Source organism: Symphalangus syndactylus, chromosome 7 (genome assembly GCF_028878055.3).
Source record: "Symphalangus syndactylus isolate Jambi chromosome 7, NHGRI_mSymSyn1-v2.1_pri, whole genome shotgun sequence".
Taxonomy (NCBI): domain Eukaryota; kingdom Metazoa; phylum Chordata; class Mammalia; order Primates; family Hylobatidae; genus Symphalangus; species Symphalangus syndactylus.
In genome coordinates, this window is record NC_072429.2 from 72,292,666 (window position 1) to 72,307,330 (window position 14,665).

At 45.1% G+C, this 14,665-nt stretch overlaps 1 pseudogene; it reads right to left on the reverse strand.

Annotated features, from left to right (window-relative positions):
- Window positions 1-366: 366 nt before the first annotated feature.
- On the reverse strand, window positions 367-9,977 carry LOC129486507 (glycogenin-1-like; annotated as a pseudogene).
- Window positions 9,978-14,665: the final 4,688 nt, after the last annotated feature.

Sequence of the window (14,665 nt, forward strand, 5' to 3'; positions counted from 1 at the left end):
GTACAACCAGCAAGCAAGCAAGGGACAGATGCCATGTCTGCTTCCAAAGGGAGTGACCGATTTGGAACCAGGCTCTGCAGATTTTAAGAATTGATATAGTCATCTTAACAGCTTAATATTAAGTTTCCCTTACCTTGTATGTTGGCAGTCAACAAAAGTGAGAATTTCTGAAATGAGTTAAATAGGTTTAAAAAGCAGAACATTGTCCATATAACAGAATTGCTGCTTCACAACTTTTGCCCAGTTCTCGCCTGTTGTCCTACAAAAACCTCTCATCTGATAAATTTTTGTGAAAACCTCTGCCAACTGTAACAGACTTTTCTCAGCCCAGCTCTAGATACTTAGTATTTGAAACAAGGCTGTGAAGTGGATGCATCCACAGGAAAATGCAGTGTTTCTACTGGAGGTAGGTGTCAACTTTTGTCTTTATGTTGTCAAAGGAATCTGCTCCCATATAATCAGCCTGGCCCTGTTCCCACTGCTCCTTCCGTTCTTCCAAGGATACAAAAGGCTGTGCCATAGTTGGGATCTCGCCAAGGGACAGATGTGATATGGCTCCAGAGACTCTTCTACATTTACGTATGAGCAGGTGTCTTTGACAAGGCCAAATTGTTGAAGCAGAGGTAAAACATTGCTGGTAAAGATGTTCCACCACAGGATGAGAAACTCTGGATAAGTTATGTTGGGATCATGGGAATCACTTTTGACACTTTTTGTTTTGGGATCATATATATAATTCCATGGTTTGACTTGTCCCAGGAAATGCACAACTTTGGCACTTACACTAAACACTTTAAATGCTGGGAGATGGGAGTATATAGAGATGCTGCTTAGGTTATAAATAAATGGCAAGTGTTTTCTGATATCTGTTGTTGCCTAGCTGCTAAAAAATGTGTTCAGGCTGGGTGCGGTGGCTCATGCCTGTAATCCCAGCACTTTGGGAGGCCAAGGCGGGTGGATCACTTGAGGTCAGAAGTTCAAGACCAGCCTGGCCAACATGATGAAACCCAGTCTCTACAAAAATACAAAATTTGGCTGGGCACAGTGGCTCACACCTGTAATCCCAGTGAGAGATGAGGCCAGCTGGACTTCCTGGGTCGAGTGGGGACTTGGGGAACTTTCTGATCTTACAAGAGGATTGTAAAATGCACCAATCAGTGCTCTATAAAACGCACCAATGAGCACTCTGTAAAATGCACCAATCAGCACTCTGTAAAACACACCAGTCAGTGCTCTGTAAATGCACCGATCAGCAGGATTCTAAAAGTAGCCAATCACAGGGAGGATTGGAAAAAGGGCACTCTGATAGAACAGAAATGGAACATGGGAGGGGACAATAAAGGAATAAGGGCTGGCCATCCCAGCCAGCAGTGGCAACCCACTTGGGTCCCCTTCCACACTGTGGAAGCTTTGTTCTTTTGCTCTTCACAATAAACCTTGCTACGGCTCACTCTTTGTGTCCATGCCATCTTTAAGAGCTGTAACACTCACTGCGAAGGTCCATGGCTTCATTCTTGAAGTCAGTGAGACCACGAACCCACTGGCAGGAGCCAACTCTGGACACATCTTGGGGGCTCGTCCGGGATGTTGCAATGTGGTGAGTACCATCGGACCCCTTTCACTTGCTATTCTGTCCTATTTTTCCTTAGAATTCAGGGGCTAAACACTGGGCACCTGTTGGCCAGTTAAAAGTGACTAGTGCGGCTGCCAGACTAAAGATATTGGTTTCAGGCTTTCTCAGAAAGGGCTTTTCAACAACCCCTGACTCTTCGGAATCAGGAGCATTGCTTTGCCTGGAACCAGCTTCCACTTTTCCTGCACTTCTGGGCTGAGCTGAGGGTCAACAGAGAGGAAAGCCATTCAGCTCTGGGGTCCCAAGAAAAAGTTGGTTGTTCCTGCAGCCATGAGCAGAGCTCTCAAAGTTACATCACCCAAGTGAGACTCGCCTATCTATCCTGACCTTTGCCTCCTGGGTCCTAACGCCTGTCAGACAAACTTCCTGTTGCCTCTCTTCTCCAAGGCTAGTCCTGCTTCTGAAAACCACTCCCTAGTTTCTTCTATAAGGATGATTTCTAATATAGATTTTGGGACTCTGTTCCCTTCTTTAGGCACCTGGGCTCACCAATCAGAAAGAACCAAAATTGTTCAATGAGAAATAGGCACCCTGGGGCACATAATTTTTGACCGGAGCCCCATCGGGGGGACTATCTGGAACACCATCTATCCTTTTAGGATCCCTCCTCAGACTAGCAGAACTAACAAAGGCTATTCCCAAAGCTAGGATATGGGGAGCCTCAGAAATTATAGACTCCTAAATTGGGGGGATATCCTTCCTATTCATATGATAAGTGAGGACAAAAGGCATCGCCCTTCCAACCCTGGAGATCCCTTCCCTCCCTCAAGGTATGGCCCTCCACTCCATTTTGAGGCATATCATCTTTATAGGACAAGGGTAAGGTCCCAATAGCAACAGGAAAAAGCACTTAGGACTCTAACAGGTTTTTGAGAATGCATCAGTAAGGGCCACTAAATCTGACCTTTCTCAGTCCTCTTGTGGTCTAAGGGGAAAGGCAAGGGTACAGGTTTTCAAGAATGTGTCGGTAAGGGCCACTAAATCTGACCTTCCTCGGTCCTCTTTGTAGGAGGAAAACAAGTGTTTCCACTGCTGCTTCAGTGAGCGCAACTATTCCGAACAGCAGGGTCCAGGGACTGTTGTGGGTTCTTGGGCAGGGGAAAAAACAGACCAAAACTACGGCCAGTTTTTTTCTTTCTGTTTTAGATGGGAAACACTCAGGCATCAAGAAGCTCACCCTTGAAATGCATCCTAAGCCATTGGCACCAATTTGGCCCATAAACCCTGAAAAACAAGTGGCTTATTTTTTTCTGCACTATGGCCTGGCCCCAGTATTCTCTCTCTGATGGGGAAAAATGGCCATCTGAAGGAAGTATAAATTATAATACTATCCTGCAGCTTGACCTTTTCTGTAAGAGGGAAAGCAAAAGGAGTGAAATACCTTATGTCCAAACTTTCTTTTCATTGAAGGATAATCCACAACTACACAAAGCTTGCAATCTACATCCCACAGGAGGACCTCTCAGCTTACCCCTACATCCTAGCCTCCCTACAGGTCCCCTTTCTATTAATGATCAGCCTCCTCTAATCCTCCCCACCCAGAAGGAAACAAGCAAAGAAATCTCCAAGGGACCACAAAAACCTCTGGGCTATTTGTTATGTGCCCTTCAAGCTGTAGGGGGAGGGGAATTTGGCCCAACCCAGGTACACGTCCCCTTCTCCCTCTCTGATTTAAAGCAGATCCAGGTAGATCTGGGGAATTTTTCAGATGATCCTGATAGGTATATAGATGTCCTACAGGGTCTAGGGCAAACCTTTGACCTCACTTGGAAAGATATCATGATACTGTTAGATCAAACCCTGGCCTTTAATGAAAAGAATGCGGCTTTAGCTGCAGCCTGAGAGTTTGAAGATACGTGGTGTCTTAGTCAAGTAAATGATAGAATGACAGCCGAAGAAAAGGACAAATTCCCTACTGATCAGCAAGCCATCCCCAGTATGAATCCCCACTAGGACCTTGACTCAGATCATGGGGACTGGATTTGCAAACATCTGTTGACCTGTGTTCTAGAAGGACTAAGAAGAATTAGGAAAAAGCCCATGAATTATTCAATGATGTCCACCATAACTCAGGGAAAGGAAGAAAATCCTACTGCCTTTCTCGAGCGGCTATGGGAGGCCTTAAGAAAATATACTCCCCTGTCACCCAACTCCCTCAAGGGTCAATTGATCCTAAAAAATAAGTTTATTACCCAATCAACCACAGATATCAGGAAAAAGCTACAAAAGCTAGCCCTGGGCCCTGAACAAAATTTGGAGGCATTATTAAACCTGGCAACCTCAGCGTTCTATAACAGGGACCAAAAGGAACAGGCCGAAAAGGAAAAGCAACATAAGAGAAAGGCTGCAGCCTTAGTCATGGCCCTTAGACAAACAAACCTTGGTGGTTCAGACAGGACAGAAAATGGAGCAGGCCAATCACCTGGTAGGGCTTGTTATCAGTGTGGTTTGCAGGGACACTTTAAAAAAGATTCTCCAACGAGAAACAAGCGACCCCCTCATCCATGTCCACTATGTTAAGGCAATCACTAGAAGGCATACTGCCCCAGAGGACAAGGGTTCTCTGGGCCAGAAGCCCCCAACCAGATTATTCAACAACAGGACTGAAGGTGCCTGGGGTGAGCGCCAGCTCATGTCATCACCCTCACTGAGCCCTGGGTAAGTTTAACCATTGAGGGCCAGGAAATTGACTTCCTCTTGGACACTGTCACAGCCTTCTCAGTGTTAATTTCCTGCCCCAGACAGCTGTCCTCAAAGTCCGTTACCATCTGAGGAATCCTGGGTCAGCCTGTAACCAGGTATTTCTTCCACCTTCTCAGTTGTAATTGGGAGACTTTGCTCTTTTCACATGCCTTTCTTTTTATGCCTGAAAGTCCCACACCCTTATTAGGGAAGGACATATTAGCCAAAGCTAGAGCTATTATCTACATGAATATGGGGGACAAGTTACCCATTAGTTGTCCCCTACTGGAGGAGGGAATCAACCCTGAAGTCTGGGCATTGGGAGGATAATTTGGAAGGGCAAAAAATGCCCGCCCAGTTCATTTAAAAGCTCAAGGCTTACTAAGAAAACGCAGCAGTTCCTGCAACCCCAATTTTAGGAGTACAAAAACTGAATGGTCAGTGGAGACTAGTGCAAGATCTTAGACTCATCTATGAGGCAGTAATTCCTCTATGTCCAGCTGTACCCAACCCCTATATCGTACTCTCTCAAACACCAGAGGAAGGAGAATGGTTCACTGTTCTGGACCTCAAGGATGCCTTCTTCTGCATTCCCCTGCACTCTGACTCCCAGTTTCTCTTTGCCTTGAGGATCCCACAGACCACACATCCCCACTTATGTGGACGGTCTTGCTTCAAGGGTTTAGAGAAAGCTCTCATCTGTTTGGTCAGGCACTGGCCCAAGATCTAGGCTACTTCTGAAGTCCAGGCACTCTGGTCCTTCAGTATGTGGATGATTTACGTTTGGCTACCAGTTTGGAAGCCTCATGCCAGCAGGCTACTCTAGATCTCTTGAACTTTCTAGCTAATCAAGGGTACAAGGTGTCTAAATCAAAGGCCCAGAACTGCCTACAAGTCAAATATCTAGGCCTAATCTTAGCCAGAGGAACCAGGGCCCTCAGCAAATAATGAATTCAGCCTATACTGGCTTATCCTTGCCCTAAGATATTAAAACAGTTGCAGGGCTTCCTTGGAATCACTGGCTTTTGCCAACTATGGATCCCTGGATACAACGAGATGGCGAGGCCACTCTATACTCTAATCAAGGAGACCCAGAGGGCAAATACTCATCTAAGAGAATGGGAACCAGAGGCAGAAACAGCCTTCAAAACCTTAAATCAGGCCCTAATACAAACTCCAGCCTTAAGCCTTCCCACAGGACAAAACTTTCCTTTATACATCACAGAGAGAGCAGGGATAGCTCTTGGAGTCCTTACTCAGACTGGTGGGACAACCCCACAACCAGTGGCATACCTAAGTAAGGAAATTGATGTAGTAGCAAAAGGCTGGCCTCGCTGTTTATGGGTAGTTGTGGTGGAGGCCATCTTAGTATCAGAGGCTATCAAAATAATACAAGGAAAGGATCTCACCATCTGGACTACTTATGATGTAAATGGCATACTAGGTGCCAAAGGAAGTTTAACCACCTGCTTAGATACCAGGCACTACTCCTAGAGGGACCAGTGCTTCAAATATGCATGTGTGTGGCCCTCAACCCTGCCACTTTTCTCCCAGAGGATGGGGAATCAATCGAGCATGACCGCCAACAAATTGTAGCCCAGACTTATGCCGTCCGAGAGGATCTCTTAGAAGTCCCCTTAGCTAATCCTGACCTTAACCTATATACTGATGGAAGTTCATTTGTGGAGAATAGGATACAAAGGGCAGGTTATGCCATAGTTAGTGATGTAACAGTACTTGAAAGTAAGCCTTTTCCCCCAGGGACCAGTGCCCAGTTAGCAGAACTAGTGGCGCTTACCCGAGCCTTAGAACTGGGAAAGAAAAAAAGAATAAATGTGTATACAGATAGCAAGTATGCTTATCTAATCCTACATGCCCATGCTGCAATATGGAAAGAAAGGGAGTTCCTAACCTCTGGGGGAACCCCCATTAAATACCACAAGGAAATCATGGAGTTATTGCATGCAGTGCAAAAACCCAAGGAGGTGGCCATCTTACAGTGCCAAAGCCATCAAAAAGGTGAAGGAAAAAAGGCAGAAGGAAACTGTTGGGCAGACACTGAGGCCAAAATTGCTGCCAAGCGGAACCTCCCATTAGAAATACCTACGGAAGCACCCTTGGTATGGAACAACCCTCTCCAAGAGATTAAGCTGCAGTATTCCCTGACCAAAACAGAATGGGGACTTTCATGGGGCCATAGTTTTCTCCCCTCTGGGTGGTTAATGACAGAAGAGGGAAAGGTACTCATACCTGAAGCCAGCCAGTGGAAAATACTTAAGTCCCTCCACCAAACTTTTCATATGGGTATTGAGAATACTCATCAAAGGGCCAAATCCCTAATTATAGGGCCAAATCTCCTTCAGACCATCCAGCAAGCAGTCAAAGCCTGTGAGGTGTGACAAAGGAATAATCCCTTTGTCAATTGTAAGGCCCCTCTGGGGAAACAAAGAATAGGGTGCTATCCTGCAGAGGACTGGCAGTTAGACTTCACCCATATGCTTAAGTCAAGGGGATTTCAATACTTGTTGGTCTGTGTTGATACCTTTACAAATTGGATACAAGCCTTCCTCTGCAATGCAGAGAAAGGCTCAGGAAATGGTTAAAGTCCTAATTCATGAAATAATTCCTAGATTTGGGCTTCCCCAAAGCTTACAAAGTGACAATGGTCCAGCTTTTAAAGCCATGATAACTCAAGGAATCTCCAGGGCACTAGGGATACAATATCACTTTCACTGCATCTGGAGGCCACAATCCTCAGGGAAGGTTGACAAGGCAAATGAAACACTCAAGAGGCACTTAAGGAAACTAACACAAGAAACTCATCTCCCATGGCCTACTGTCTTGCCCATGGCCTCGTTGAGAAACCAAAATTCTCCTCATAAAATGGGGCACCTACTATCCCATCAATGTAACTACATCCTACAACTTTAAGCCCCAACTGATCATAGTAACTTCTGAGTCATCCAAACAGCTCCATTCAGATGGCTTGTCCACTTCTCAGGTCCCCCCAAAATCATCACCACCTCCCTGCTTAACAAACAGTCTGGGTTTTGTAATGGCAAACATACTCCCTGCATGACCATCCACCCCTGGAGCCCCTGCAACAGCGCCCCCACCACTAGTGAATGTCTTCTTATCCCCTCTTTCAATCACTCTCTTGAATGGTTCCTAGTAGATACAAAATGGTTTTTTCTCCAATGGGAAAATAGAACACACGGAGCCACTCAGTTTGCTCCCAACACCCCTTTCTAGCTGCTCACCAGAGCTACCTTGGCAAGTACTCTAGGAGTACGGGAAAATGAAAACAACAAACTCACACACCTTTTTAACATACACAACCAGCTAAGGCATATTCCTCTTATGTGGAACTTCAACCTATATCTGCCTCCCCACCAACTGGACAGGCACCTGCACTTTAGTCTTCCTAAGTCCTAACATTGACATTGCCCCAGGAAATCAGACCCTATCAGTGCCCCTCAAGGCTCAAGCCCATCAGTGCAGGGCCATACAACTAATACCCCTACTTACAGGGTTAGGAATGGCCACTGCTACAGGAACTGGAATAGCAGGTTTATCTACTTCATTATCCTACTACCACACACTCTCAAAAGATTTCTCAGACAGTTTGCAAGAAATAACAAAATCTATCCTTACTCTATAATCCCAAATAGACTCTTTGGCAGCAGTGACTCTCCAAAACCGCCAAGGCCTAGACCTCCTCACTGCTGAGAAAGGAGGACTTTGCACCTTCTTAGGGGAAGAGTGTTGTTTTTACACTAACCGGTCAGGGATAGTACGAGATGCTGCCTGGCGTTTACAGGAAAAGGCTTCTGAAATCAGACAACGCCTTTCAAACTCTTATACCAACCTCTGGAGTTGGGCAACATGGCTTCTCCCCTTTCTAGGTCCCGTGACAGCCTTCTTGCTATTACTCGCCTTTGGGCCCTGTATTTTTAACCTCTTTGTCAAATTTGTTTCCTCCAGGATTGAGGCCTTCAAGCTACAGATGGTCTTACAAATGGAACCCCAAATGAGCTCAACTCACAACTTCTACCGAGGACCCCTAGATCAACCCACTGGTCCTTTGACTGGCCTAGAGAGTTCCCCTCTGGAGGACACTATAACTGTAGGGCCCCCTTCTTCACTGCTATCTAGCAGGAAGTAGCTAGAGCGGTCACTGGCTAATTCCCAACAGCAGTTGAGGTATCCTGTTTAGAGGGGGGATTGAGAGGTGAGGCCAGCTGGACTTCCTGGGTCAAGTGGGGACTTGGGGAACTTTCCTGTCTTACAAGAGGATTATAAAATGCACCAATCAGTGCTCTGTAGAATGCAGCAATCAGCACTCTGTAAAATGCACCAATCAGCAGGATTCTAAAAGTAGCCAGTCACAGGGAGGATTGAAAAGAGGGCACTCTGATAGGACAGAAATGGAACATGGGAGGGGACAATAAGGGAATAAAAGCTGGCCACCCTTGCCAGTGGTGGCAACCCACTCAGGTCCCCTTCCATGCTGTGGAAGCTTTGTTCTTTTGCTCTTCACAATAAACCTTGTTACTGCTCACTCTTTGGGTCCATGCCATCTTTAAGAGCTGTAACACTCACATGAAAGTCCGCGGCTTCATTCTTAAAGTCAGCAAGACCACGAACCCACCGGCAGGAACCAACTCCAGACACACCAGTGCTTTGAGAGGCCGAGGCAGGTGGATCATGAGGTCAGGAGTTCAAGGCCAGCCTGGCCAAGAAGATGAAACCCTGTCTCTACTAAAAGTACAAAAATTAGCCGACAGCGGTGGCGGGCACCTGTAATCCCAGCTACTCCGGAGGCTGAGGAAGGAGAATTGCTTGAACCCAGGGGGTGGAGGTTGCAGTGGGCAAAGATTGCACCACTGCACTCCAGCCTGGGCAACAGAGTGAGACTCTGTCTCAAAAAAAAAAAAAAGAAAGAAAATACAAAAATTAGCCAGGCATGATGGCAGGTGCCTGTAATACTAGCTACTTGGGAGGCTGAGGCAGAAGAATCGCTTGAACCTGGGAGGTGGAGGTTGCAGTGAGCTGAGATTGCGCCATTGCACTGCAGCCTGGGAGACAGAGCGAGACTCAGTCTCAAAAGAAAAGAAAAGAAAAAAAAATGTGTTCAGTAAGCCTTGATCCCCACCATCAAAACTACCTTGCTCAGAAGCAAGATGCCACAGCTGATTATATATTTAAACTGAAGGCTGATAAACGAACACTTCAGAATTGAAGCAGTCAGGCCACCTTGGGTCTGGTCCTGCTGACGATTCTTCTCTCTCAAAAAGATCATCAATATTTGCTAGGACCAGAGTATCTGCCTCCATAAATAGACATTTTGAATACTGTGTAAGCAACCAGCAGAGGAGCTTTGTCAGCGTGATACCCAACTCTGGCCTCTTCATTAAGGTTAGATGAGCAGAATTGTGCCATCTGAGACATCTACCATGATGACTTCATCAAAGACTGTCTCTAAAACTTTTCTCATGGAGTCTGAGACCTGCAGGGTGGTGAGTATGACCAGTCTCTGTGCTGTTTCAGAGATGACCCCAGGGCCAGGACACCTTTGGTGTAGGCATCATTTGTGGTCAGTGTCACAAAGGCCTGATCTGTCATGGTGCTGCTGGGGGTGCAGGCAGCCGGGGCAGCCGCAGGTTGGGAGGGAGCAAGGGCAGCGAGGAGGCACAGCAGGACTAGCCTTTAAAGCTCTGCAGGAGTTCAACTGCAATGTGCCAAAGTTAACTCTAGATTAAAAAGAAACTTTAGAATTTTGATCTTAGAGAAGTCTGCCGTGGATTCAAAAGCTTCAAAACACTTGATGAAAACATGACCACAGGCCATTGTGAAATAATACTCATTCATTTAACCAGAGTGATATCAAAGACTTAAAAAGCGATACAGAAAATAACGTGGATGTAAAATTCTTAACCCTTTCAAAGCTCAAATCTAATGAATATAACAGGAAATTATCTTGACAAAATGTAAAATCTTTGTTTTTTAAGGCTTCTCCTTATGGAAGCTCATTTATCCGAGCTTGCAACAACCTGAAAGTCATACCTGATGAGAAGGTACTTGAATTCAAACACAGGGAACATATGTGTCCAACGTTATATGTATACACCATATTATACAAAAATGTGGCCGAGTGTGGTGGCTCGCGCCTGTAATCCCAGCATTTTGGGAGGCTGAGGAAGGTGGATCACCTGAGGTCAGGAGTTCAAGACCAGCCTGATCAACATGGGGTCAACCCCATCTTTACTAAAAATACAAAAATTAGCTGGGCGTGGTGGCAGGTGCCTGTAATTCCAGCTACTCAGGAGGCTGAGGGAGGAGAACTGTGCGAACCTGGGAGGCAGAGGTTGCAGTGGGCCGAGGTCTCGCCATTGCACTTCAGCCTGGGTGACAGGGCGAGACTCCGTCTCAAAAAAAAAAAAAGAAAGAAAGAAAGAAAGAAAAATGTAAATAAGAACAAGTATCTTGAGCAGAGGAATACGTGGCTCTTGGTAAAACCATGAGAAATTTCTTGGTTACATGAAACAATTCAGATACATCGAAAAAAGCCAAGAGGGCTGGGCGCAGTGGCTCCGCCTGTAATCCCAACACTTTGGCAGGCTAAGGTGGGCGGATCATGAGGTCAGGAGTTCGAGACCAGCCTGGCCAACATGGTGAAACCCCGTCTCTATTAAAAATACAAAAATTAGCCAGGTGTGGTGGTGGGCACCTATAATCCCAGGTACTCGGGAGGCTGAGGCAGGAGAATCACTTGAAACTGGAAGGCACAGGTTGCATGAGCTGAGATCACGCCACTGCACTCCAGTCTGGGTGACAAGAGGGAAACTCTGTCTCAAAAAAAAAAAAAAAGAAAGAAAGAAAGAAAGAAAGAAAGAAAGAAAGAAAGAAAAAAGCCAAGAGTACACAAACCAACTTACAGTGAAGAAAAATATTGCTTTTCTAGGACTTTAAGACAGAACATCAGAACATTTCAGTGTCAGGTTATAACAGCAGAGTTAGAACTGGAGAAAAAAGTTACAGGAGCCGACTAAAGAGTTAAAAGAGAGTTATTACCCAAGTTGAGCAAAAATATATAGCTTCTGAAGGGGAGAAAGAAGAGCTGATGGCAATGATGCATGACCTACAAATTGTGTAGCAGGATGCCACAGACTTTGAACTTCTGAGGTATGAATTTGAGGAACTCCAAGAGGAAAACTCTACCCCAAGAAATGAAATTACTATTTCATTATTATTATTATTATTTTGAGACAGAGTCTCGCTCTGTCACCCAGGCTGGAGTGCAGTGGTGCAATCTCAGCTCACTGCAATATCTGCCTCCCAGGTTCAAGCGATTCTCCTGCCTCAGCCTCTTGAGTAGCTGCAGGCACCCACCACCATGCTTGGCTAATTTTTTGTAGTTTTAGTAGAGATGGGGTTTCACCATGTTGGCCAGGCTGGTCTCGAACTCCTAACCTCAAGTGATCCACCTGCTTCAGTCTCCCAAAGTGGAAATTACCATTTTAAATGAAAAAGACAGCACTTTAAACCTTGAATTAAGAAAATTAAATGTAAATGTAAAACAGAAAAAATGTGCAGAGAATTAAAAATCAAAGCCTCTTGCAAATTTTACTAACAGCAGATCAGTATATCAAGAAAAGCTTATTGTTCTAACATAGGAGACCACATTTTTAGTTGTATCAGTGTTTTTGTGTGTGTGTGTGTGTGTGCGTGTGTGTGAGACAGAGTTTTGCTTTTGTTGCCCAGGCTGGAGTGCAATGGGATGATCTCTGCTCACCGCAACCTCCACCTCCCGGGTTCAAGCGATTCTCCTGCCTCTGCCTCCCGAGTAGCTGGGATTACAGGCATGTGCCACTGAGCCTGGCTAATTTTGTATTCTTAGTAGTGATGGGGTTTCTCCATGTTGGTCAGGCTGGTCTCAAACTCCCGACCTCAGGTGATCTACCTACCTCACCTTCCCAAAGTGCTGGGATTACAGGTGTGAGCCACCATGCCTGGCCCAGTGTATTTTTAGTATTACAGTTCAATCTTTAAAAGACAAATAATTCCCTTCTTACTGTAGTCAACTTGATTACACACAAAATTTCTTTCATAAATCCATTAGTTGTGATCTTTTACAACCTGCACAGACCTTAAATGACATGCTTAGAATTTCTGCTTTTTCCAATACTTCCTCTTTTCTAAATAACTAGTCATTTTACTTTAGGACAAAAACTGACCACATAAGATTCTTTCTCATGCAAAATTATCCTCTTTTCTTTTTAACCTTCCTTGCCCAAAATACTTTTTCCTACCTATCACTTTCTTTACATTTCCCTCCTACTTAACTGCTTTCTATCTTGTTTCTATTCCTTTCCTAAGTACATATTTTGAAACAACTTTTAAATAAACTCTGATTTGAAAAGAGTATTAGTTTTCTCAATAAAGAACACAGTTTTGGCTGGGTGTGGTGGCTCATGCCTGTAATCCCAGCATTTTGGGAGGCCAAGGCAGGTGGATCACTTGAGGTCAGGGGTTCGAGATCAGCCTGGGCAACATAGCAAAACCCTGTCTGTACAAAAAATACAAAAACTAGCTTGGCATGGTGGCAGGTGCCTGTAATCCCAGCTACTCAGGAGGCTGAGGCAGGAGAAGCTCCTGGACCTAGGAGGCAGAAGTTGCAGTGAGCTGTGATCACACGAGTCTACTCCAGTCTGGGCGACAAAGCAAGACTTCATCTCAAGAAACAACAACAACAACAAAAAACAGTTTTTAATGCCTTTCTTTTTAAAATTTTATTATTATTTTTAATGCCTTTCTTATAAGTTGTATAATTAAAAACACATCTGGCCAGGTGCAGTGGCTCATGCCTGTAATCCCACTTTAGGAGGCTGAGGCAGGTGGATCGCTAGAGGTCAGGAGTTCAAGACCAGCCTGGCCAACGTGATGAAACCCTGTGTCTACTAAACATACAAAATTAGCCAGGCATGGTGGCAGGCACCTGTAGTCCCAGCTATTCAGGAAGCTGAGGCAGGAGAATCATCTGAACCTGAGAGGTGGAGGTTGCAGTGAGCCAAGATTGTGCCACTGGACTCCAGCCTGGGTGACAGAAAGAGATTTTGACTAAAAAAAAAAAAAAAATCTGATTTTTTTTGGTATGCTTTATATACAGAATTATATCTATCTATCTGTATCTATAATACACACACATATATACATATATGAATTTTTAATTCTCAGTAACCTCAGTTTCTAGCAATAATTTTTTTTTTTTTTAGATGGAGTCTCACTCTGTCACCCAGGCTGGAGTGCAGTGGCATAATCTTAGCTCACTGCAACCTCTGCCTCCTGGATTCAAGCAATTGTCCTGCCTCAGCCTCCCAAGTAGCTGAGATTACAGGTGCCTGCCACCATGCCAGCTATCTGTTTTTTTTTTTTTTTCTAGCAAGAGATTTTCATCTGTCACATATCAGTATTTCATGGATAAGAACCATTTCATAATTTTTGTTTTTATTTATTTATGTATTTATTTGAGACAGAGTTTCGCTCTTGCAACCCAGGCTGAAGTGCAGTGGTGTGATCTCGGCTCACTGCAGCTTCTGCCTCCCGGGTTCAAGTGATTCTCCTGTCTCAGCCTCCCAAATAGCTGAGATTACAAGCATGCGCCACCATGCCCGGCTAATTTTTTTTTTTTTTTTTGTATTTTTAGTAGAGATGGGGTGTCACTATGTTGGCCAGGCTAATCTCGAACTCCTGACCCAGGTGATCTGCCCACTTCAGCTTCCCAAAGCGCTGGGATTACAGGCGTGAGCCACCATTTCATAATTTTTAGAAACATGTTTCCCAGCTGGGAATAATGGCTCATTCCTATAATCCCAGCACTGTGGGAGGACAAGGTGGGAGGATTGCTTAAAGCCAGGAGTTTAAGACCAGCCTGGATAACAAAATGAGATCCCATCTTTACAAAAAATTAAAAAATTAGCCAGGCGTGGTCGCACATGCCTTAGTCCCAGCTACTCAGGAGGCTAAGTAGGAGGATTGCTTGAACCCCAAAACTTGGAAATGATCTGGATATTTATGAGTACCTATCACTTAATTTAACATAACATTAAGATTTCAGGCCGGGCACGGTGGCTCACGCTTGTAATCCCAGCACTTTGGGAGGCCGAGGTGGGCAGAGCACGAGGTCAGGAGATCGAGACCACAGTGAAACCCCATCTCCACTAAAAATACAAAAAATTAGCCAGGCGTGGTGGCGAGCGCCTGTAGTCCCAGCTACATGGAGAGGCTGAGGCAGGAGAATGGCGTGAACCTGGGAGGCAGAGCTTGCAGTGAGCCGAGATTGCGCCACTG